Here is a 27,531-nt window from a genome sequence, read left to right as displayed (position 1 = left end):
TTTGCAAAAGACGTGCAGAAATAAGCAAGAGCACTGAAAAACCCAACAGACGTGCAAAAAGAGGCATGAGGGGTACATAAAGAGGCAAGAGAAGTGCAGAAAGAAGCAAAAGAGGTGTAGAAAGGGGCAAGAGAACTGCAGAGAAAGGCAAGAGAGATGCAGAACGAAAAAGGAGAGGTGCACAAAGAGGCAAGAGTGGTACAGAAAAAGTCAAGAGTAGTGCAGAAGGAAGTATAGAAAAAAGCAACAGAGGTGCTGAAATAGGTAAGAGGGGTGCAGAAGAGGCTATAGAAGTACAGAAAGAAGCAACAGAGGTGCAAAAAGAGGCATGAGGGATACAGAAATTTGCTATAGAGGTGCAGAAAGAAGCAGGCGCATTGCAGAAAGCACTGTCAGAGGTGCAGAAAGAGGCAAGAGGGGTGCCACAAGAGGTAGGAGAGGTGCACAAAGAGGAAATGGCCATGCTATAACACTTGTTGCTGTATTTTTGGTAATGTTTGAGCTAGAAACAAGTTTTGTTTTTGTTCAAATCTGCAGATTAGGGAGCAGATGATGAATTATGTGTCTAATCCGGAAAATGTATAATTGTGCGAAAGTCACTGCAGCCAAACAGTCACATAATTACAGTGGCCCTACTCATATCTCTGAGTAGGTCCACAAGTACTCCTGCGTGATTCCTGTTTTTCTCACTGAGTTCTCAGTTGAGCTTCTATGGAAAGGAGGAAGACTAAACCTGAGGTTACCACTCCACAACAAAGACTACCATACTACATAATTACTCTCCATAACACCTAATCCCACTCTACATAATTCCTACACACTAAATACCACATACTTTCTATCCATAAAATTTCACCTCACAACTTACCACATAATTCCACTACACACAACATTTATCCACTCTACTCCAAAAAACATTAGTAAAAGACTTTTATATTTACATTTCCAATAGCTCTAACTCTTGCAAATGCAAAACCTATTCTATTGCAAACACTTCTTTAACTAGTAGACACGTTTGCATAGTGGTGTAAAAAGGGTGTGTGGCCTCAGGCCACTCTCAGAAGTCCAGGTGTATGGCGCTTACTGGAGATACCTGGTGGGATAGTATACAGATGCCTGCCAACACTTCCTGGTTTGGAGTGCTTTGGCAGCCAATCAGAGTGAAGCTCATGCCCGGGAGGGTTCGCGACTCCTTGGTGCTCAGCTTTTCATATTTTTAATTTTTTTATTTCTCAGCAACTTTTGAACTGAGTTGCACGTTTTAAAAAAAGCACACTTTCTGAACCAAGACCTACCTTTTTGCCAAATTTGGTGTAATTCCGTTCAGCAGTATGATCTGTAACCTGTTTCAAAATCCCTATAGAAAGTAACATGGACAAAATATATTTATGGGAACCCCTTTTTTCTCAGCTCCCGCTTGACAGATCGCCCCCAAACTTTCAAGACAGAAGCTGACCTGAGTGAACGATTACTTTTGAAAATTTCACAAAGATTCATCAAACGGCGACAAAGATATTGGCAAATCAAAAAACTTTTTTCCTATGGATGATATGCCCTAACTATAACTACCTACTGGTGACCACCAGTAGGTAATATATATATCATGTATATATATATATTCACTGAAAAAAACATAGGTTTCAGGCCTTATATAGTTAGGAATTAGCATTTAGAAAACCTTGCAAATTCACTGAAAAAAACATAGGTTTCAGGCCTTATATAGTTAGGAAGTAGCATTTAAAAAACCTTCTAAAATTTACTGAAAATACCATAGGTTTCAGGCCTTATATAGTTAGGAATTAGCATTTAAAAAACCTTTGAAATTCACTCAAAAAACTATAGGTTTTAGGGGTGTTATAGTTAGCTGGACATTTCAGTCATACAAAACCATTGAAATTGCTCCTATATAGTTAGTTGTACTAACTATATTTCGCGCACCCGCAATCCACTGCTGATAATGTCACATATTACAGCATTCATGACATGGTCAGTGACATCACTGATGACATCTCAAATGACATCACTGATGACATCATCCAGTTAATGTGGTTTGCTTCGTTATTTTAATATGCATTTTAAATATAGCAATTTGCATTGAAGAATGAGTGGATATATAAAAATAAATATGTGGATGGAGGATTTAGTAGCAGTGTAATTGACAGTTTACTTGACCAATTTATAGTGTCTCACTAAATATAGTGGATAGTGACTAAACTGTGTGAATATCTGTATCACTTTGTCAGTTGTTGTGTAAACTGGTTCTCCAGTTGATTACTAGCTATGTGAAAGTCTATATTAGGTATTGATTAGTTAACTGAGTATTTGTATGGGAGAGTGAATGTGTGTGTGGTTCGGTGGGGGGTGTATGACTGCCCAAAGATGTGTGAATAGTTGATTCAGTAGATATATGAAGTTAAAACTACATGTTCTAACAGTTGTTTGGGTGAGTGAATATTTTTATGGGTGTGGTGATGAGCAAATATATTTCTCAATGGTACATGTCCAACAAACTTGAAAAATGAAAGGCAGTGTATGTGTCAGTTGTTGTATATAAATACGTATATATAAGAATCAAAGATTGTGTGAGTGACTGTATGGACAACTGTATACTGTATACTTGTAATAACGATTTTATAATACACTAAGTATGACTTACTATCTAAATGAATAGATGAAGTGGTGTTTGTATAAATGTGTAGCTAAGTAAATATGTGAGTATGACCCATTAGTGAGTAGGATGACTTTATTTGTGAATAGGATGTGTGCTGGTGTGCAATGTCGATGTAGGTGTATAAGTATTTTTGATAGTGTTCTATTGATAATTGACAGCATGTATGAGTGAATCTACAGGTAAGTGATTAGATGTGTGTATACATCTATGAATCACTGAGTGGGTTTTTAGATACTTGTACAGGACAGAAAAAGAAACCGACTCTACACCAGTGGTCCAGAGTAAGGCAAGTCCGGTCGGTCGGCCGACAGCACAATAAGTTGGTAATTAATCTACTCCCAGAATCAAGCCCCTTTGTTGTTGTATTAACAGGGGTACCTGTGCTGAGGACCCGGCGCAGGAATCTTATCAATCTTTAAAAAATAAAGTTACTAGCTGGTTGAATAGGAATAGGCCTCTGCCTTCCCAATGTTTTAGTGAGATTTTGATGGTACGAAGGATACACTGGATAGGTAACACCACCAAAAGTACCAATGGGGACTGTGTTCTGGTTAACTTTCGAGACTCGAGAACAATCAGGCATATATGTTCTTGGCCCAACCGAGACCATGGCACTACTATCCAGTCTTTCCCTCTGTCTTTTCTACCGGCCTGTCCCCCAGACTGCCAATGAGGAGCTAGAGCATGGTTGGACGAGGGTGGGTTCCAGGGGAGGGAGAATTGGAACTGGGCTAGGGAAGGCCTACATTCATCCCTTGGGCCCTTGCTTGACCTGTAATCATTTCAGCCCCCTGGACATGGTTTATTGACTCCCCCCGCATTGGCTCTGAGAGGGGGCCGAGTCACTGGCCTGTTTCAGGCCGACAAGACATACTGGGCCCTCTAAAACGAATTTTGATGAGGATTGATGCCCATCCAAGGAATCCACTGGGTCGGACGCAAGTTCTAACATATCTGCCCTAAATCGTACAGTTACTCCCCCTTGTATTTTAACTCCCCAGCCCACACCGCTGGGAAGCTTAGTTCCTTGCGATGGGGCACAGGAGACTAGGGAGACCACCACGAGAGAATATAACAGGGGAGGGAGGAGTCCTTCTAACCCTGACAGCCACGGCATTTTAACTATCTTGTCATGGAACTTGGCTGGCCTTGGTAACAAGATCGATTGTCCAGAATGGGGAGCGTTCATAGATGGGAATGATTTGTGTCTTTTCCAAGAAACATGGGCCAGAGAGGACAAGACACGCACTGGTTATGCTGCCTATTCTGTACTAGTGGGATGGGGTGGGAGGGGACGCCCCTCGGGGGGGGGACTTACAATTTGGGTGGGCTTGCACCTAGGCTGCACGGCCAAGCCCTTGAACACATCTTCAGATGATGTGCAATGTGTGGTCCTGGCATGGCCTAATGGCACTAAGCTTGCACTAGTGAATGTATACTCTAGACCGGTGAGTGCCACCATGGAGTCTAACACAGTAGAGGAACTCTCTTCATTCATAAGTTCCATACCCCGCGGCACCCAGTTTGTGATTGGGGGCGACTTAAATTGCAACTTCAAGCCGCTGGCAGGGCTTATAGATGGAGGTCTCCTCGAGGAGGATGCTTGTTGGGCTATACCCACTTTGGATTCCTCGCCTCCCAGGCCTCGGACACCATTGGCGGTACAAATCACGTCCTTAACATTTAAGCACTCAATTAGGGCATGCAATGGCAGGGCTAACTTATGCCGACCCAGACTTGAGAATGATCTTAACCAATGACAAGAGAAGAATAAATTGGACAAAAATAGTAGAAAAACCCGAGGGAGTCTTGGAGCTTTATGCTCTTACTCTGCCCATTCTAGAGGAAATTAGTGTTGCACTAAATGATGGATCCATCCATCTACGACAGTTCTTGCAAGGCAGGAATCCTGCATGAACAGTTAATAAATACCTTGTCAGATGTATTTTACCATCCCGCGGTTAAGCGGACGCAAAAAGGTATTATTCCCAATTGGTATAACTCCACTTGTAGAAGAGCTAAGACCGCACTTGTCACCTTTATTAAAAATAAGGCTAGCAAGTCAATAGACCAGACCTTGAGAGCTAACTATAAGCGTGTATTGAAGCATGCTGAGAAGAATGGGACCATGATAAGTGGACTGACTTATCTAACGCCCTTGCAACTAGAGATCTACAAAGATTCTGGTCCATCGTAAACAATGGCTCAGTAGAGCCAGTTGCAGCTGTGGAGGCTAACATAGCCGAAGGTGTCTGGGAAGAACACTTTTGCATCCTCTATGCAGCAGGACCTGCCATTTTGCAGGGAGTCTTAGGGGAGATGCTGTCAGACCAGATATGTCAATCGGAAACCACTGACTTCACAATAAAAGAGGTCGAAAATGCTATAGCCAAATTGGCAATTGGGAAGGCCCTGGGGCTGTATAAGCTTTTGGGTGATCTTTTTAAACATCAACCCGCAATTTGGGCCCAATATCTCCTAGTCATATATAACGCAGTCCTGAGAGGGACCCCAGTTCCTGGTACTTGGCTGGGAGCAGAGATTGTCCCTATATTTAAAAAGGGTTCACCTCTGCTCCCATCTAACCACAGGCCGATCAGCTTGATCGATGTCCCGCAAAAGATCTTCGGAAGACTAATTCTGGACCGTCTCCAGGACTGGATGGAGGAAAATTCCATACTAAGCCCATATCAGGCAGGGTTCAGAAACAAATTATCCACTATGGAACAGATACTTTGGTTGCACATGTTATTTTGGAAGTCGGTTAAGTCTGAGGGGGACAGTCTCTATACTGGGTTTGGAGATCTACGAGCAGCTTTTGATTCGGTCCCAAGACATAAGCTTTGGGTTGTTCTTGCCGAATTGGGTGTCCCACATCATTTGTTGCACATTTTAATACGCCTACATCAGGACAACTTCGCACGGGTTAGGTGTGGAAGAAACGGCCACCTTTCAGCAAAATTCCCCGTTGGCAGAGGGGTGAGACAGGGCTGTGTGCTAGCACCTACCCTGTTCAGCCTCTATGTCAACGGGGTAATTTCCCACCTAAATGGGATAAATTACGCGCCCAAGCTCTCCGGCAGCAGCGTGCAGGCGATATTGTTCGCAGATGATACCCTGCTGCTTTCAAAATCCCCAATGGGAATACAAAGGGTTTTGGATAGCTTTGTGGAATTCTGTGAGGATAGGGGGTTGGAAATCAGCGCAACGAAAAACAAATTTATGATTTTCAATCCCCCTGCACGGACTAGACCTAACCCATGTATTGGAACAATAAGGCTGGAAAGAGTTCGCACTTTCGAATATTTAGGGATAACTCTCAACGAAAATATGACGTGGGCCCCTCACCAAATAAAGTCCCAACTCTGACAATCCCAGCTCAGAGGAGGCATTCTAAAACTCTCTAATAGCTCCACAATAAAACCTATTCGACCTGTAGTGGAGATTTACACAACAAAAGTTAGAGGTGCTGTCACCTATGGGGGTGAGCTCTGGGGGCACGCCTGTTGTTCGACGATTGTTGTCACAGAAAATAAATTCCTAAGGCAACTGTTGATGCTCCTTAGTAGCTCCCCCCTGCTACCCATTAGATTGGATATGGGCCTCAGACCGATTGATGAGGTTGTGGTCTTGAAGCCTTTAATGTTTTGGAGGAGATTATGGAGTACACCGGAGCTCTCTGTTTACAGACAGGAACTGTTAGAGATTTTAAATATAATTAATATGGGGAAAATTTCCTGGCTAGCCTATATCAAAGATGAATTCATCAAGTTGGGCCTCTCGGAAATGTGGTAGAAACCTGAAACTGCTTGCCCGAGAACTTCACGAAAAAGTTTGTCTAAACTTTTTTATGAAAGTAGATTAACAGTCTCGATATCTAGCACCCACAGTGGCACTTTAATAGATTATTTTTTAAAGGTGAAGTATTTTTATTATTTTGAAACTGTCCTAGATGTAATCTACCCGGCCCTCACAAGGAAGTTGTACTTGCAGTGGAGGTATGGCACTCTGCCAATTGGAGCTTTCACATGCAATTGGCGGCCAACTAATCTGAAAAACTGTCCCAATTGCAGTTGTGATATTGAGAGTGAAGTACATATTATGTACTTCTGCCCGGCATATCGGAGAGCGAGAAGGTACTGGTTGGTGCCCTTATGTGAAAACATGCAAATCACACACTGTATGCAAGACTTACGCATACTGAAAACGGATTTGTCATCTGTAGTTGTTTATGCCGTTGCTAAATATTTGGCGGCGATGTGGCTAAAACGCAGGGGAGTGCTGAACGTTATTCAAAACTGTTAATGCATATGGACTTTATAAAGATATCTATCTAATTGATTTTTGCAAACACAATGGACTGTTTGGTAATCCCTGCTTTCCATATCCTCGATAGCTGAAATGGATACTGTTTTTAATGTTTTTAAAGAATTTTCATTTGTTGTTTTTATGATTGTAAGCTTGTCTTTTATGGCATGTACTGCTGAAATAAAGATATATGATGATACTTGTATTGCTGTGACAATGGATTTAAATATGATACTCTGTATTTTACAAAGAGTGATTAAAGATTTTACTAGTGTATGAAAAGGTATATGTGATTGTCACGTGGATGATGTCATCAGCGATGTCATCAGTGATGTCATTTGAGATGTCATAAGTGATGTCACTGACCATGTCATGAATGATGTAATATGTGACATCATCAGTAGTGGATTGCGGGTGCGCGAAATATAGTTATAGAACTAACTATATAGGAGCAATTTCAATGGTTTTTGTGTGAGTGAAATGTCCAGCGAACTATAACACCCCTAAAACTTATAGTTTTTTGAGTGAATACTTCCTAACTATATAAGGCCTGAAACCTATGGTTTTTTCAGTGAATTTGCAAGGTTTTTTAAATGCCAATTCCTAACTATATAAGGCCTGAAACCTATGGTTTTTTCAGTGAATTTCAAAGGTTTTTTTAATGCTAATTCCTAACTATATAAGGCCTGAAAGCTCACCAGGAATCTCCAGTATGCGCCAGGGGACTGCATTGCAGAGAGGTGTAATGAAGCCACGCCTCTTTTTACACCTCTCTGCAACGCAGGCTCTGGCGCGTTTGCAGAGGGGGAACTAATTCCCCTTGCATACTGGGGGGCCCTGTGGGCCAACTAGCCCACCTGGAACCTCCAGTATAAGCCAGTGGGCTGCATTGCAGAGAGGTGTAATGAGGCTACACCCTTTTTTACACCTCTCTGCAACGCAGCCCCCTGGCGTATTTACAGAGGGGGAACTAATTCCCCTTGCATACTGGGTGTCCCTGGGGGGCAAATAGCCCTCCTGGAACCCCCAGTATGCACCAGTGGGCTGCATTGCAGAGAGGTGTAATGAGGACACACCCTTTTTTCCACCTCTCTGCAACGCAGCCCTCTTGCATGTTTGAAGAGGGGGAACTAATTCCCCTTGCATACTGGGGGTCCCTGGGCCCAACTAGCCCACCTGGACCCTCCAGTATGCGCCAGGGGGCTGCATTGCACAGAGGTGTAATGAGGCTATGCCCCTTTTTACACCTCTCTGCAACGCAGCCCACTGGCGCGTTTGCAGAGGGGGAACTAATTTCCCTTGCATACTGGGGGTCCCTGCGGGCCAACTAGCCCACCAGGAGCCTCCAGTATGTGCCAGGGGGCTGTGTTGCTTTGCCCAGAAGGGAGGCGGTCCCCGGGGCAGTGAGGGGGGATAGGGCACCCCCCACACTTCTTTATCACTATGCCCCTGCGATTTGGTCCCCCTTGGGGGTAATTTTTATAAAAACATACTGGGTTTTAAAAAAAAATTGGGACCACCTTAGCAGGCCTAGGGGGTCAGGGTGTTTCTACCCTGCTCCCTTGTTGTGTTCTACACGTTTGTTTTTCTGCTTTCTTGTGCCTCAGTCTAATGAACACAAGATGGCTGCCAGCACTTTCTGGTTTGGAGTGTTGACAGCCAATAAGCATGCAGCTTTCTCGGAAAGGTACGCGCACCGTCCGCGTACCGTACGCAGACCCGTAAGCGAACGGTACGCGCAGCCAGCGATTTTTCAAAAAAATTAAAACTTTTTTTGCCTTGGGGGGTCCTAGTGGGACCCCCTGAGCAGGCCTAGGGGGTCAGGGTGCTTCTACCCTGCCCCCTTTTTGAGTTCTACACAATAGTTTTTCTGCTTTCTTCTGCCTCAGTCTACCGAGGCACAAGATTGTCGCGTTCTAATCTAGGACCCCGATCAATACTGTGACCTTATGCCCCTATACGGCTATAATCTATTCATACCCCTATATTGGCATAAACAATCAAATACAATATTCAGAAACTCGTCTCTGGCCCCACACGATCAGAGCCACATTTCAGAATCTCTTCCTCTACAGCTTCCTCTGCAGCTCATTAGAGCAAATGACACAGCAGAAGCCACTATCTAAGATTCCTAGATTACACTCTGAGTTCTTCAACAAGATAAAACTCAGCCACCTGGGAAATCCCCGCTTGCTATGTTTTGATTAGTAATAGAACTCTAATGAGCACTGAGAGACGATCACTTCCTAGTGACATCTTTATTGACGTCTTATGTCCAAAAACTTACGTCAAACAAGGCACCTTTCAGGTATAAATATTACCAACGTTGCCTTAAGCAAACGCTGCCTCAACGACATCGGCGAACGATGGTGTGGTGAACATAGGAGCAGAACAGCTGTCCCCCTGCAAAGCCCAGCAGATACAAGCTGCCCATGGACGCTGCCCCTCCTCCTCCTCGACGCGCTGAGAGAGACGCTGTCTTTTCTCCTGCCGAGAAAATCCAGCTCCGGCGTTTCCAGCCTACTCTTGCGAGTGACTGGGATATCGAGTCCTGGAAGGAGATACAAGACCTCCAACATTCTATTCCAGAGGTATGGTGTTGACTAAACCCTTAGAGAGAATTCTTGAAGCAAACCTGGGCAAAACCAACTTAACTTAAACTGCTACTTACTCCCTTCCACGTATTAGGCTTAGGTCAGGTACACTGGGGTAGGCGTAGTTAGAAGCACCAGTTGAGTACGTTAGCCTAATGTATATATGAATGTATATATGTTTTATTCATTTTAAACCATTGTATTGCTAAGAAACCATATCAATGCTTTTACAGTTTTATTTCGCAATCCTCATTTTACTGTACGCACTTTTTATAATAACTAGTTTTGCAATTGTGGCAATTCATTTCTCTTGTATGAGAAGAAAGACTGTTCAATAAATAATACCTTTTTATTGAAAACGCCCGTCTCTCTATTCTCTGCATATTGGTGAAAGTAATCTGCACAAAACTGACTGAGTAAAATAACTGTCTATTGTTTCACACGACTCTAGAGATTGACTCTTAGTCTAAGGAGCAAAGTTGTCATGTTTATGCGGTTGTTGGAAAACTGAATCCCTTCTTGTCTGTACCAGGGAAGCTGATCACTTCCTATTCAGTCAATAAAGTTTCCAGTGACCTCTGAGCTAGTTGGTAACAAACCCAATTAAGTTTAGCATAGTCAGTGGAGACCTGGAAGATCCGCACTTCTACGTCTATACTACTGTTTATGTTATTCCAATGTGCAGGGCCTATTGGGAAAATAGGAACTACACTACATGGTTCCCAACGTTTGGTAAGGCGATAAAACTAATGCAAGACGTTAGAGTAACTCAGTCGTGCATTTTTCACACAGACCCCTTTCTACCGTAAATACTCCAATAGACGTCTGGAGTGGGTGAAAGGTTAAAATCCGCCCGACCTTAGTAGGAAGAGATTCCTATGTAAAGCTCTGGTTTATTCAACGTTGAAGGATACAGTGTTCTAAAATATGGTGCACCTAATCTTTGTCTCCTTGGAGACATGCTCTGCAAAACCTGCATTTATAAAATGTCAGTAGAAAACAACGGAACTGATGCCGCAGTAAAAGCGACTCAGCAGGGTCCCGATGGTACAGGGACTACTGAACCGGGTGCAATAATCATCCCGGCACATTTAAGAAAATCTATAACGTCAAAACTTATAGAAAATGGACTGACCACACAAGGTGGCACAGTCGTCTTCGTGATAGAGGCACACGAATATCGGCAGACAGCGGTATTCTATTCTTGGATAAAATTCCCAGCGGCAAACGCCGCAACACACAAATTCCACTACTATATAGTAGGGGATCCACCGGAAGAGTATGCTCCTTTCGAGGAGATTGAAATCCCATTAAAATTCCAAGACCACCTGCTCTGGTTTAAAGGCGCCTGTCTTGACAGGCTTTTTGGCTCTATTTCGGAGTGATAAAGACTTTAAGCTTGCTCACATCTAGGATATGTATTCTTAGCTTGTGTTGGCTCTTTTAAGCCCTTTCTTCCAGACCTAGAAGAGGATAGCTGCTTTATATGATGATAGATCCCTTACTCTAATCCATCTATTGCCTATTGGCTTTGCCTTTCATTATTTTGCCTATAGTAGAGGGTGGATCCTGTGGTCCTGACTTTATATTACACATGGGTATGGCTTGTGTAGGTACTCTGACAGAGCTAAGGGTTAATTCATCCTTCTCAGGCCTACAAGGCCCAGAACTAGAGAGACTCCATTTTGCTTTCTATCCCTGCAGAGCTGAGATGCTTGAAGGGGAAAGGTAATGTTTATAGTTAAGGCTGTTGTGTGCTAGAGGAAAACCAGCCAGGACTGGTTCTTATCCGAGGAATGTGTTTGTCTCTTGGGCCCAGACGTAACATGCAGATGGTCACTACGGCTGCGCAAGGGGCCCTGGAGCTGGCACAGGAATTCGGTGGGAGGCAGCCCTCTGTTGGAAATTTCCATGAGGGAAGAGCATTCTATAATAGTGAAGTGCAGAGGCGGAGTCAGTTAGTTGAGTTGAATTGGAGGAGCGGAGAGTGTTGGTAGAGTTGGAGGAGTGGAGTTGCAGGAGGAGAAGAGACAGAAGATGCTTGGAACAAAGAGAAGACAGACAGACAGTCAGTGAGCTGGAACTGAAGGAAGCAGTCAGAAGCAGTTACTTATCAGGAGGAGTTGTGAATAGCTGGAGTCTGAAGTAATGCCTTTTAGAAGAGACTGAAGTTATATTGTGGATTAATCTGTGGGAGCAGCTGGAGTTAATTGGACATTGGCACAGAGACATTTACACAGTGTGAAAAAGCTAGAGGAGCGAACGGTTACCAGAGAGGTAGAAACCATTAGACTGAAGTTGGAAGGTGGAGAGAGTCCGTGGGGGAGAGGAGTCCAGTGCAAAGTGATCAGCGCAGATGTGTGTCCAAGAGTGCAGGAGAGAATCTAAGACGAGCTAAGGCACAGACGAGAGAGGAGCCCAGATGACAGCTGGAGCAAGACTCCATGCTAATCAGGTGATATCTTTCCTGTTATATTAGTGCCTTTATTCCCTAGGATATTGTATGTCTAATCCCTTTTCTTTCAGCGGTGTGTTATCAAGAGACCCGCAGATAACCTTGTCCTCATACTGTATGTCTAATCCGTTTCTTTCAGCGGTGTGTTAAAGTTCATGTTAGTTGTAGAGACCCCGCAGATTTGTGCATTGTTGTTGTAATAAAGATACCCCAGTTCTTAGTGAACTAGTGTGCATGTGTTATTCTTATGATAAAGCTAGCCTTTCTTCTAACCAGATGCTTTAGCAACTGATGGATCAAAAGGAAATAGGAGCGTTTAAATCAGGGAATAACTCCTGCATACAGTGAGCGTCTATCATTCTTAAAGCACAGGTAACCTTTTTCTTCTAGTCAGATGTTACAGCCAGAACAGATGCTGCCCCTGATCCGGTAAGTCTGAATAATTAGGGAGAGAGAGGAGCCCTTGAGCTAGGGAATTATTGACACTAAGTGATTCGGCCATCCCATAATAATATTGTAGTAGCGAACCCTTAGTGAATAGTGAGAGAGACTTACCAACATAGAGACAGAGAGCCGAAGGTATTCATAGGAAAGTGGTCGTCATTGGTAAGTGGCGTTAGTGAGAGCACTGATTGTGGTCAGTGTGTATACCCGCAAGATTGCGGCTTGAGTGAGCACTGAGGGTAGTCAGTGTGTAGATCCGCCGGATTGTGGATCATGTTGTAAGTGAGTGAGCACCGGGGGGATACGGTGTATAGGTCCGCCGGATTGTCGACCATGTTGTAAGCGAGTGAGCACCGGGAGGACACGGTGTGTAGGTCCGCCGGATTGTGGACCGGATAAAAGAGAGAGCACTGGGACTGCAGCCCCGTGTGTAGACATGCCTGATTGCGTGTCGAGTGAGCACTGAGGGTAATCAGTGTGTAATGGTAGATAATCAGAACTTCCCCAGGGTAGATTAGTCTGGACCCATGTGGTCGCGAGACTATGAGGTATGAGTGTGGTGTAGGGCATGGATGTCCTTAGTAATCAGTGAGTATTCCTAGTAATCCCTATAGATTTAGTGGTGTTTCTGATGATATGAGCTTGTATATTGCGAGTTCCCCATCCTCAGGTAGGTACCCAGGTGCCTGGATAGATGGGTCCTGAGGAGGGAGGTGGTTACGTTCCGGCTGGGTTGGAGGGGCTCTCTGGAGCTGATCCCATCTGGTCTGAGAACCCGGTCGTTACAGCGCCCTAAAACACAATGATCATATTACCAGGCTCGGTCCACTAGGTAGACCAGGAGCAACGTGGCCGGTTCTAGCCAGCTACACACCACATCCGGACATTGATAAAATGTCAAGTGAAGAACTCTGAGTTAAAATAAGAGAATTAACAAAGGCATATAGAGAGTTATATTATATATATTTATTAAAAATAATACAAACACTCCTAAAAAGAGCTGGGATGGAAATAAACAATCCACTCCCAAGGAAAAGGTTTTCCAGTCCAGAGGAAGGTCTCCTTGATGGAGGGAAAGAACTCCGACTCGAGAACACCAGTCTCCCCAGAGGGAGCCCTCTGAGAAAAGATACAACCTTAGAAATAGGGATAATTTGAAGAAGTCTGATAGATATCAAAGTATTGATACACGTCCCTCTCGATCTTTTTCGCAGAAATCGGAAAGAAGAGGACGGTCAGACCCAGGAGAGCACACCAAGTCCAAAGACAAGGAACCTGCTCAAAATAAAAAAGTTACAATTTCCAAGAAAGAAGGTAGCCAGTATTAGAGTAATCGAACATGCCGAGAATACTGAGGACACAGTTGAAAAACGGGAAGTGGGCACAGACAATGTTAGACAGTGCAGCAGAAATCAGTATAGCCCGCAAGATCCTGATGAGTCATCTGGAGACAGTGGACACGAATTAATACATTCAAGTAGAAACTGCCGGCACCAGAGTTAGCGAGCCCCATAAGACATACAAAATAACATTGCGTATAGAGGGTGATAAGACTAGGAAAATAAGGGGTCTATTTTGGGATAAACTCTCAAAAGGCTATGATATTCTGTTAGCTTAAAAAAGATTGGCCCACAGAGTTTGTCAGGGAGTGCCCTTGTGGCGAAGAAATGATTATGCCTGCCTTCTCGAATCACATTCCGATTCACAAAAAATATACTTATGCAAGGAAATGGGCAGTAGCCCAGGCACCAGCATTATATAAAAATCATGTAGGATGGGATGAGGACTCTCCTCCTCACAAAATCCAGTTAAAAAGTCAACCAACTGCACAAAGGCAGTATCCCATTAAGCAAGAAGCTAAAAAACAAGTCAGGGAGATTTTAGATCAACTTGAATACCAGGGGGTGATTGAAACATGCACCTCTCAAATGAACAATCCTTTGTTTCCTGTCTCCAAACCAGACAATTCATATTGTCTAGTTTTGGACTACAGATACCTTAACGCATGTTGCAAAACTTTTGCAGTACAAAATTCGCATAGTGCTGCACTAATGAATAACATAGTTAGAAAAAAATATAAAACGACATTAGACATATCTAATGGTTTCTTTTGTCAAAATATTGCACCAGAAAGCAGATACTTGACCGCTTTCTCAGTAATGGGGTCTCAGAAAAATTTCGGTAGGCTCCCACAGGGATTCAAGAACAGCCCAGGACTATTCTCAGCCAGAGTAACAGAGTTACTACAAATGTATGATGATGAGGCATTATCTTACGTAGATGATATCTATCTCACAGACGACGACTTGGAGACTCACTTGAAAAGAGTGAACACCATTATACTTGGGTTCGCAGCAGAGGGTTACAAATTCAACTTTAAAAAGTCTCGAATTGCCCATCTGACAGTATTATTTTTAGGATAAGAATTATCAAGTGAAGGAAAAAGCCTAGCGGACAAGTTCTTAGAGAAATGCGCTGTATTCCAAGCACCAAAAACGCTGAAGAACTTACAATCGATTCTAGGCTTCCTGAATTTTGGTAGAACTTACATTCTTAATTATACGGAGAGGGTTAAACCTCCCTATGAACTAATTAAACCTGATTTTAAACAAATCAACCGGACTCAAAAACACACAGAAATTTTGAGATCACTGCAAACAGACATGTTAGCAAAAACAAAATTAGATACACGTGACAACACACGCAATCTTGTAATCCGAGTCCTCCCAGGAAGATGCAGATTCACGTACCTGACTTCTAATGAGGGAGAAAAGGTACCAATTTCAATTAAATCTCACTTGTACACACAAGCGGAAAAAACATTCAGTCCAACAGAAAATACTGTGAAAGCAGTAGAAACTGCATTAGCGAATGAACGAGAACTAGCACATGGTAGAAGGATCAATATCCTCACAGCAGAATCCGCCTTCGGGGCGCTATTCAGCCCAGTAAACCTGCCTACAGTGTCACTGGATCCGAAATGGATACAGTGTATAGATTCTTTTGGAGCGGTAGATGTGAAATTCTATTTCACCCCGCAATTCGAAAAACTGAATGATTTGACTTATGAAGATGAATATCCTCTGCCAATCGAACTTCTGCCTCTCCCACAGTACGCCTGTATAATCTATACAGATAGATTTGTGCAGCATTTCAACGTAGAGAGCAAATCCTACGATGCAGCCTGCGCGATTGTTAAAGGTCATTGGCTGTGCGGTAAATTCAGACCGTAAATAACAAAAACTGAATCAGTAAGGAACTGTTCGGCTCAGAGAGCTGAAATCAGATGTTCAAAGATGACGCTTGAAAATGCAGAACGTGAATTCCCGACACTAATCGTGTGCGATTCTCATTTCTGCGTCAACTCTTACAATAATAAATTACAGAGCTGGGTTCAAAATGATTACAAAGATGACACAGGTGCCACAATCAAGCATAAAATGTTATGGAAACAGGTAGCTCTTTTACAGAAAGAACTACAAAGACTCACGTGACACACACTCTGAGTCATCAACGTGATAGCGTTCACGTTGCAGGGAATTCATTGGCTAATACAGCCACAGCGGAAGCAACTAAACCGGCTTCCGTAGCCACAAAAAAGCGTTCAGAAAAATACATAGACGGGGAAACCATGCTGGCAGTCAAAACGTCCGTAAAAGGCGACTGTGCAGCACTACCCGTGAACTATCCACTCAATTATGCATACGTAATTGATGCAAACTCCGCTCCTTTTGCTCGAATCCCTGGAGTGTGGGATAGGGTAATTCCAAACATGAACAGGAGAGGTTTCCTATTACAGGAAGCACATATGGGGTTGGGTCTAAGACACCAAACAATCAGGGACTCTCTGAGAGAATTGCAATCAGAGTACTGGTGGCCGGAAATGAGTGTAGGTATTCATGATTTTGTAAAAAATTGTGAAGACTGCAACAGAGATCGCAGTGGAGAACCGGCCAGTGTAGAGTCTGGAACCCTAATAGAAAGCATAAGGCGATCTATCCGCGCAATCAAACAAGAGAAACGGGTCCCATTGTATATCATTAAGACAAAATCCACTTAAAAAAATGTGCCCCAGCGCTCGGCTGACGACAGAACGGTTATAAAAGATCTGCGAGTCTTTATCGGCACATACGCAATTGCCATGTTCCATTCTGACCAGGGTCCTGCTTTTAGCTCTCGAGCTTATAGGGAGGCCATAGCCAGCATGGGCGTTGGCTTGCGGTATTCTTGTCCGTCACACCCCGAAGGGAACAGTGTGGTAGAAAGAAAAAACCGGGACATAAAGCAATCTATAACAGCGAAGGTATTAGGTTCAGGTGCTGGGTGGGTCAAACATTTAATAAGTGTCCAGTTAAGTCTTAACAATTTGCCAAGAAATTCTCTAAAAGGTTTCAGCCCATACAAACTATTGTTCGAAACTAGAATGCGAATTCAGGACTTAGATAGTCAGGTATCAGTGGTAGAAGATAAGAAACAAGACTTTGACGTTAAAGATCGTTTGGCTGTTTTACAGGACTTGAATGAAACAAGAAAATCCTTAAGCAACATAAAGTTAAAACAACAGCCAGCTACCACTGACGAGGCACCACCATCCCCAGCAAGGCCTGTCTGGATTCCAAAGATTGGGGATCTAGTCAGAGAAAAAATAGCAGTGAAGAAGGAATTTGGGCCTTCTTTCAGAAAAGCAGTACCTGTCTTAGCAATCAACGGAACAAGATCAGTAGTACTACCGCCCCTTGCTGGTAAAAAGGAGAACAGAGTTGTATCAATCGGCCTGGTAAAACCACAAGCATGTGGCCTATAATCAACAGTAGGCCCAGTGGACTCCCGAGAAACAACAGAATACCCAAACTTGCAACAATCCAAGAGGTTCAAACTGAAAGACTAATCACATTCGATAAGCCTGCAGTGCACAGAGAGGGACTATGCAATAATGCCATGGAACTCGTGCCTCTTGAAAGACAGATTGAATCAGTTTGTCAAGAAACACCAGTCTACAATGATGTGGCATCAGAATGTGCTACCGAAAGACAAATTGAAAGAACAATCCCAACAATTGACAGAACTGCCTCTGGCTACTTCATCAACTTCGATAACTTTTCTGAGGATCAAAGCAACCCCGAAGTGAGGCCAGAAACAAAAAAGACTTTTAAAGAAAAAGCAACAGAACTCTGTCATCAACTCAAGGAAATTTACCTTATTATATAAGTACATATATAGTACAATGGACACAGCAAGTCAGAACATCAACTTAGTCCTCAAACTACACAAATCATCCCACGTGACGAAAAGAGAACTATCAACAGTAAATGTCACAGCCATTCCAATACCCGGCGGGGTAGTATGGGACAAGACTGACTATGAAATATATGGCCCGGTCGAAATCCTGAAGTATCCTCATCAATTCAAGGTTTCATTAAGTGACTTTGTAAAACCAAGTACATTTTCTGATGATTGGGATTTTGAAAGTATTAATAATATGATGTCTGATTTAGTGATGTCAGCTAAATTCTCAGAACATGATTATTTACAAGGTTGGTCTAATTATGAAAATATGTATTGCTTCTCACATTATGGAGACCATTACTTACATAAATCTGCACAACCTAGAAATGTTTTTAAGTATAACCAATGGGAACATTGTGCTACACCACCTAAAAGCAGTTCTAAAACATTCTATGAGAAATTTCAGTACTTCTCAGGGTTTAACACCAGTGATGCAGTAACGTTTTATTACAAACTGTTAGATAAAACAGGATTGAAAACAATGCTGACAAATACTAAATTGATATATTCAGAAGAATTTTATGAAAAAATGATGACATTTGGTTTTGATTATTGGAAAAATAACAATGAATCAAAAACAATCTGGGGTACAAAAGATTGGCAGGTACAAGGCCTAGAAGCATTATTTCGAGCCTGCATCATCCCAGAGCAAATATTGTTCTTAAATGACACAATTCATCAAACAACCTGTCTTGGTCTAGCTAAGATTAAAGACCTTAACAAACCGTCTATTCCAAAGCCAATACCTGATAATGCAACCACAGATATTGAAATAGACGTATCAAAAATTTTACATCTAAACAGAACACATCCTGATTGGAAAAAGTGGTTAATCTGGCCTACTGACACAAACAACTGTCAAGATAGATTCCTGAATAAAACACAGGGGTTAACAATGACCAGACCAGACCGTAGATACTCCCAGAGACAACATCCAGGGATAGTAACAACATACAGTGTAGGGAAGCTGTGCCTTGAATGGCTAGAATCATCCACACTGGCTGAAATTAAGCAACACTTATCTTTACTTAAAGATGGTGCTGATTTGCGCGATTTCATTCTGGGACCACGCAAACAGCGTCAAAAGCGTTTCATAGCGACCAGTATATATGCGGCTTACAACGAAGCTTGGAAAATAACACAAATTGATAAAGCTGAAAAAATACGAGAAATTGATCGTATTATTTTGGAGAAATCACTTTCTATAGTGGACAATGGGTTAATGACTCTGTCCTCCAGAATATATTCACTGGACAGTATTGCATCATCTGCCATAGATATAATAGACAAAGACTTGCTAATGTTACAGCATGGCCAGTCACAATTGCGTTCTATTGTACAGTTAGGCTGGACGCTGCAAAATCTTCGCTCAGGCTATGTGCCTTGGCATGTAATCAACACAACGTCATTGTTTTCCATCTTTAACGTTACTGATAAACAAATCAGCTTGGCACAGAAAGGAGCAGACTGAGCATCGAAAAACTTGAGAGATTACCTTTGACAATGTCAGAAAGTCCTGTCATTGAATGGATAATACACGGGATTATCACAATTCCGATAACAACTTTCCGATTTAAATATTGCCTCGAATACATACCTACTGGCCAGTATGAACGATTGGGTAAAGGATACATTAAGTCAACATTGAAATTACCATATACACAGTCACACACATGTTATGGTGACAGCAACAAAAATGTATTTCTTAGTGGAGAAAACTGCAAACATTCACTAAGCGGTATACTTTTGTGCCAAGGTATTAATTTACACGGAGCCTGTGAAGGTAATTCAAACAACCTTTCATGCCACCAGCATGTCACACCTGCAACGCAGATAGAGCCCTTCTTCAAGCAGCTCTCGAATGGGTGTTACATTTTAATAACGGATCACAGCTGTTGTGGCCTTTTGCCAGGGAAAGCATATCTCGTACACGTAACTTCCATGGTCACTTGTTGTATGCAAGCATTGTTTCCAAACGGCCCTGCAGACTCCGAGACTCCCTTATGGCCTCGTCTGAATTTCTCTTCTATATGAATTGATTCTTTAAGCAGAATGAAGTCTGTGCTTTTACAGACAACAGTGCCAATCACGTCATCAAAAGAGACGTATGATCTCCTAGTTGCAAGGACGGCTACGGAGATACATGACCTTTTATCAACAAATTGCCCCGTGCATTTCACAGAAATGCTTAGCCAAATTCTTAACATGTCTAGTGCCATAGGCATCCCAGGCGTATTAAAGACCATTTTTTGGGACTATTATCACCATTCAGAGCAATTCTGGGAATCATTCCCAATTTTGTCCATTCAGTCTTTGGCGGCATCCCCCTTATTTTGGTACTTGTAGCAGGGATTTTATTTTTGCCCCTCCTGCTCCGATATGGCAAGCCAAAACTCAGACATGACTCCCGCAGGAATGGATTGGCCAGGCTGAGAGATCTAAACATGACCTGGTTCCTTTCATTCAGACCTATATGGCAATCCTGTACCTTACCTGTCCTTCGATGTATGCTATGCGGAGATGAGTGCGTGTTGGACATCTGTCTTGCACTTTCATCAGCAGTACCAATGGATATCGATACTTAGCTAAGTCCTGTAATGGCTCACGCATTGTGTTGTCCCCAGCGGCTACCAATCCTGATGACGGCATTCGTTGAGACTCCTGTGCTACGAGTAGGTGGTAACAGTGGAGCGAGAAACAAAAGCAACATCACCCAGGTACGACCATCTGTGAGCATTGCTGACCCAGACTTTGATGATAGCAATAATTCTCACACCTGCCAAGTTACAGCACTATCGAACTTGGTCGACCTGTCACCTGATTTTATAGACCAATTTTTTGAGAGCCTGTCTGATATGATGTTCTCCCCTCAACAGAAACAATAACTTTTGAAAAGCATTCCAACACACAGTGTTCCCATGAACTCTGAATTCGGCCTTCAGTTTTGATCAACAAAAACTGCGAATAGCGTTGAAACTCTATTCCCCCGTTCAACAAGAATTTTTTTGAATTGAACACTTTCTAAAAATATTTCCCTTTTTCTGGCACAAAAATTCTTTGCTTAAAGTAGACCTATTCATAAAGAACAGAAGCTTCTATTTTTAGGTAAATCTAGAGACATAATAACATTACATCAGTCTCTAGCACATTTTATAACGAATGCATTTATATGTGATGAAAATATCTCGCCCTTCTTTTCTGTATTAAGAGACATTTCATGTGTAATTTTTTCGCAAAATCGTTCATTGATTACATATGCTATAATTTTGAATGATTTCTATGCTTAAAAACGTACAGTACCAAAATTACCACGTATTTCAGATACGCCATTTCAAATGCATATATGTATTTTGGGGTGGGTAATGTTACACATGCATCTTTTGCTATAGTTTTTAGTAAATTGATGGACATAAATTCGTGGAGTGGGTGTCGCGTTCTAATCTAGGACCCCGATCAATACTGTGACCTTATGCCCCTATACGGCTATAATCCATTCATACCCCTATATTGGCATAAACGATCAAATGCAATATTCAGAAACTTGTCTCTGGCCCCACACGATCAGAGCCACATTTCAGAATCTCTTCCTCTGCAGCTTCCTCTGCAGCTCATTAGAGCAAATGACACAGCAGAAGCCACTATCTAGGATTCCTAGCTTACACTCCGAGTTCTTCAACAAGATAAAACTCAGCAACCTGGGAAATCCCCGCTTGCTATGTTTTGATTAGTAATAGAACTCTAATGAGCACTGAGAGACGATCACTTCTGAGTGACATCTTTATTGACGTCTTATGTCCAAAAACTTACGACAAACAAGGCACCTTTCAGGTATAAATATTACCAACGTTGCCTTAAGCAAGCGCTGCCTCAACGACATCGGCGAACAATGGTGTGGTGAACATAGGAGCAGAACAGCTGTCCCCCTGCAAAGCCCAGCAGATACAAGCTGCCCACGGACACTGCCCCTCCTCCTCGACGCGCTGAGAGAGACGCTGTCTTTTCTCCTGCCGAGAAAATCCAGCTCCGGCGTTTCCAGCCTACTCTTGCGAGTGACTGGGATATCGAGTCCTGGAAGGAGATACAAGACCTCCAACATTCTATTCCAGAGGTATGGTGTTGACTAAACCCTTAGAGAGAATTCTTGAAGCAAACCTTGGCAAAACCAACTTAACTTAAACTGCTACTTACTCCCTTCCACGAATTAGGCTTAGGTCAGGTACACTGGGGTAGGCGTAGTTAGAAGCACCAGTTGAGTACGTTAGCCTAATGTATATATGAATGTATATATGTTTTATTCATTTTAAACCATTGTATGGCTAAGAAACCATATCAATGCTTTTACAGTATTATTTCGCAATCCCAATTTTACTGTACTCACTTTTTATAATAACTAGTCTTGCAATTGTGGCAATTCATTTCTCTTGTATGAGAAGAAAGACTGTCCAATAAATAATACCTTTTTCTTGAAAACGCCCGTCTCTCTATTCTCTGCATATTGGTGAAAGTAATCTGCACAAAACTGACTGAGTAAAATAACTGTCTATTGTTTCACACGACTCTAGAGATTGACTCTTATTCTAAGGAGCAAAGTTGTCATGTTTATGCGGTTGTTGGAAAACTGAATCCCTTCTTGTCTGTACCAGGGAAGCTGATCGCTTCCTATTCAGTCAAGAAAGTTTCCAGTGACCTCTGAGCTAGGCGGTAACAAGCCCAATTAAGTTTAGCATAGTCAGTGGAGACCTGGAAGATCCGCACTTCTACGTCTATACTACTGTTTATGTTATTCCAATGCGCAGGGCCTATTGGGAAAATAGGAACTACACTACAAGATGGCTGCCAACAATTTCTGTTTTGGAGTGTTGACAGACATTGGCAGCCAATCAGCATGCAGCTCGCGCACGCGAAGGTCCGCGCTCGTCCACGCACGTATATATAAATATATATATATTATAGTTAGCTGGACATTTTACTCATACAAAACCATTGAACTTCCCCCGTTATAGTTAGTTGTACTCACTATAACTCGCGCACCCGCAATCCACTGCTGATGATGTCACATATGACATCATTCATGACATGGTCAGTGACATCACTGATGACATCTCAAATGACATCACTGATGACATCACTGATGACATCATCCAGTGAATGTGGTTTGCTTCGGTATTTAAATATGCATTATATATATAGCAATTTGCATGGAAGAATGAGTGGATATATAAAAAGAAATATTTGGATGGAGGATTTATTAGCAGTGTAATTGACTGTTTACTAGACCAATTTATAGTGTCTCTCTAAATATAGTGGATAGTGACTAAACTGTGTGAATATCTGTATCACTTTGTCAGTTGTTGTCTGAACTGGTTCTCCAGTTGGTAACTAGCTATGTGAAAGTCTATATTAGTTATTGATTAGTTAACTGAGTATTTGCATGGGAGAGGGAATGTGTGTGGTTTAGTGAGGGGTGTGTGACTGCCCAAAGATGTGTGAATACTTGATTCACTAGATATATGAAGTTAAAACTACATGTTCTAACAGTTGTTTGGGTGAGTGAATATCTTTATGGGTGTGGTGATAAGCAATTATATTTCTCAATGGTACATGTCCAACAAACTAGAAAAATAAAAGGCAGTGTATGTGTCAGTTGTTGTATATAAAGAAGTATACATACGACTCAATGATTGACTCCAAAGTCTACTTTAGCAAGACTTGTATGTGCAAAAATCATTTTGTGATCCTGGACAAATCACTTAATCTCCCCATGCCTAACAAAAATGAATGTGTCCTGATGTAATGCAACTGGTGCTTTGTAAAGCGCTCTGATACCCGTTTCGGGTCAAGTTTGCGCTATAGAAAACTCTGTAAAAAAAACAATTTATTCTAGTATTGTTTTCTATAAATACTGTTTGAAAGAAAAAACTTCTCCGGACCCTGACTAAACCAACACTGTAACTGTACTAAACTCACAATACAACCATCAATGAAACAGTGTGCATGGTAATGCAAAACAACTTGCAGTGTACGCTGTACATATGCACCTATTCTGTTCTTCATTTTCCTCCCGTCTGTCATTTGAAATCCTTGTATCTTGTTGCCTGTTGATTGATGCTACACTGTATTTGTTTTGATCTGTAGCTTATTGCTTAGTGTATTTATTTGTTTACATAGACTAGTGAAGTCTGTAATTACACTTTTGTGTTAACGTTGTATGACTTTATGTCAGAAACCAGTAAAACCGCTACACAAAATGTCTCCAGCTCTTTGCAGTAGATCTTCAATGCTATTCCTCCCCTGAAAGAAAGTGCCTTCTCTATATTAAATAGAGGGTTGAATATTTAGCTGGCAGGTACAGGTGTCCTGTTTCTCCTTGCAGCCATTCAGTCATTGTAATTTGTCGTGTGCATATTGCTCACAGGGATGGTCTGCATACATTTCACCTGAAATCTCCATCTAGGCGGATGGCACTTTACCCTGTTGTCAACTGTTTTTTCCAATTCATTGTTTTTTTTAGATTGTAATATATAGATAAACCGAAGCATTTGATTGCCCATGTTGTGTTGAAGACCCACCCAAACGTTTCTTAAATTGTTGACTGTGCTTCTAAGACTCGGATTCCATCAAAAACATGATTTGCATAAGGAACCGTGCTGCTTTAAAAAAAAAAAAATGATTCAGCTAAAATACGTTCATTGAGTAACATCTGAAACTCTTAAATTTACAGTTTTCAGATTTCACTGGTTATGGATCACTAAAACACCTAAGTTGGTATTTGATGCTATTGTGCAAAATGTAAATACATCTTCATATGCTTTTGTTTTTGACTGGTAATATGTCCTAAATCATAATTGTTAATTGTCTAATCATTTATGATTTATGTTACGTTTGCATTTAATGGCTTATTTTATGCAGTGATTGGTTCAAATGATTGTGATGGTTCCTTTTTTTTTCTTTCATATCTATCGTCTAGATTCCCAGGAACATAAAGCTGCCCTTTGTCGTGTTTCGTAATGTCTAGAAAATGCATCAACAAAAAGCAGCTGTCTTGGGGACATATTATCAAAAACGGCGATAACATTATCGCTTCTTTAGCAGCAGGAAACTGCCGCTAAAGCGGCTATAAGGGGCCTGATAATTTGTCCTAGAGAATTCCAATAGTAGCCCAGGTTTGTGGTCCTTCACACCAGAACCTGGGCTTTTATTGGAATTCTCTAGGGCATAATATCAAGCCCCTTAACGCTGCTTTAGTGGCAGTTTCCTGCTGCTAAAGCGGCGATAATGTTATCGCCATTCTTGATAATATGGACCCTTGTGTTTTAAATGGTGCATTTTACCCTTCACTCTAGATTATAGGATTAAATGTAGGCTAACATTTCTTGGTTTAGATTAATAGAGCAGGGACACATTCTAAACGAAGCGAGTCATATGTTTAAATACTTTGACACAGTGCACAATGAAAAACTATGGGCTGGACTAGAAAATGTGGTCGGACATTGTTGAAAGAATCTAAATGTGTGTGAAAGACTCATTCAGATCTGGAGTACAAACTTTTACAGTTGCACGACTCCCGATTTAGAAGCACTAGGGTTACCTACAATGGAGCGGTCAGCTCAGGGGACAGAATGTAAGGATCATCTAGTTTTTGAACTTCATGAAGTAACTGAAGCTATACTTCTTTATTGAGCTGTGGGGACCACTTTTAACGCAATTTTTTAATGCATGTAGCTCATATGGTTTCCCAATAACTTGGTTTAACTGGTTAACTTCCATTGTAGTCCCTTTTTTCAAGAAAGGAGATAGAGCAAACCCGACCTGTTATTGCCCTATTTCCCTGTTAGACTCCACTGTGAAAATTGTTGGAAGAGTCCTACTTAACAGGCTACAAGAATGGGCAGAGGATAGGGGAATAATTTGCGATGCCCAATATGGTTTTCGTAAGGGTATGGGAATAGTGGATCAGGGCCTTAATTTAAATCTTTTAATTGATAAGTGCACTGAGGCAAAAAGGGGCGATATATTTTTAATTTTCGTCGATTTATCTTCAGCATTCTACTGTGTGGTCCAAGCTAAGCTGTGGAAAATTTTAGAGGATTTAGGAGTGGACACTATAATATTCACCTTTCTTAAACAGCTTTATGCAGGGGCCAGGGTTAGGGTACGCTATGGGGCAGGGGGCCAATGTACTACAGATTTTAAGATAGGAAAAGGAGTGAGACAGGGCTGTGTTCTCGCTCCTTTCCTTTTTACTTTATACATTAACGGCCTGGAAAAATATTTAGTACAAAATTGCAAAGATCTACCTCAGTTAGACACCACACCTATTCCGGCACTCCTATACGTCGACGATGCTGTGTTAATGTCTCGCACTCCCATGGCTTTGCAAACATTAATGACCTTTTTTGAGTACTTTATGTCAAACTTAGAACTGACTATAAATGTTTCTAAAACGTTTGCTATAAGCAGTTATAATAAAAAGAATATGAGGCCGAAAACTATGTTTGTATATAAGAAGCCCATCAAATATAAGGGGCCCTTCTAAACTATTTCCCTGAGCTGCTGCTGGGTGAGGCGCTGTCATCATGCTTAAAGCGCCGCCTTCCCTCACGCAGCGCGGGGCCCTTCTAAACTGTTTCCCTGAGTCTTGTGGACCTGGGGACTTTTGCTGCAGACTTACTGCCGTGCTGGGGTGTGGAGGAGGACGCCCGGCTTGACTCTCTGCGTGCCTGCTGCCCTGGTGGGACTCATGATCCCAGGGTGCATCTGTTTGCCCCTTCCTGCTGCTTGAGCCCAATTTGTCACAGCTGCTGCTGCTGGGGGAGGTGCTGTCATCTCGCTTAAAGCGCCGCCTTTCCCCACGCAGCGCGGGGCTCTTCTAAACTGTTTCCCTGAGTCTTGCGGACCTGGGAACCTATGCTGCAGACTTACTGACGTGCTGGGGTGTGGAGGAGGACGCGTGGCTTGACTCTCTGCGTGCCTGCTGCCCTGGTGGGACTTGTGGTCCCAGGGTGCATCTGTTTGCCCCTTCTGCCGCTTGAGCCCAATTAGACACAGTTGCTGCTGCTGGGGGAGGCGCTGTCATCGCGCTTAAAGCGCCGCCTTCCCCCACGCAGCGCGGGCCCTTCTAAACTGTTTCCCTGAGTCTTGCGGACCTGGGGACCTTTGCTGCAGACGTACTGCCGTGCTGGGTTGTGGAGGAGGACGCCTGGCTTGACTCTCAGCGTGCCTGCTGCTTTGGTGGAACTCGTGGTCCCAGGGTGCATCTGTTTGTTCCTCCAGCTGCTTGAGCCCAATTCGACACAGCTGCTGCTGCTGGGGGAGGCGCTGTCATCTCGCTTAAAGTGCCGCCTTTCCCCACGCAGCCTGGGGCCCCTCTGAACTCTTTCCCTGAATCTTGCGGACCTGGGGACCTTTGCTGCAGACTTACTGCCGTGCTGGGGTGTGGAGGAGGACGCCCGGCTTGACTCTCTGCGTGCCTGCTGCCCTGGTGGGACTCGTGGTCCCAGGGTGCATCTGTTTGCCCCTCCTGCTGCTTGAGCCCAATTTGACACAGCTGCTGCTGGTGGAGGCGCTGTCATCATGCTTAAAGAGCCGCCTTCCCCCACGCAGCGTGGGGCCCTTCTAAACTGTTTCCCTGAGTCTTGCGGACCTGGGAACCTTTGCTGCAGACTTACTGCCATGCTGGGGTGTGGAGGAGGACGCCCGGCTTGACTCTCTGCGTGCCTGCTGCCCTGGTGGGGCTCGTGGTCCCAGGGTGCATCAGTTTGACCCTCCTCCTT

The sequence above is a fragment of the Lissotriton vulgaris genome, chromosome 8 (assembly GCF_964263255.1).
Source record: "Lissotriton vulgaris chromosome 8, aLisVul1.2, whole genome shotgun sequence".
Lineage (NCBI taxonomy): Eukaryota > Metazoa > Chordata > Amphibia > Caudata > Salamandridae > Lissotriton > Lissotriton vulgaris.
Note: the sequence above shows the minus strand (reverse complement) of the source record.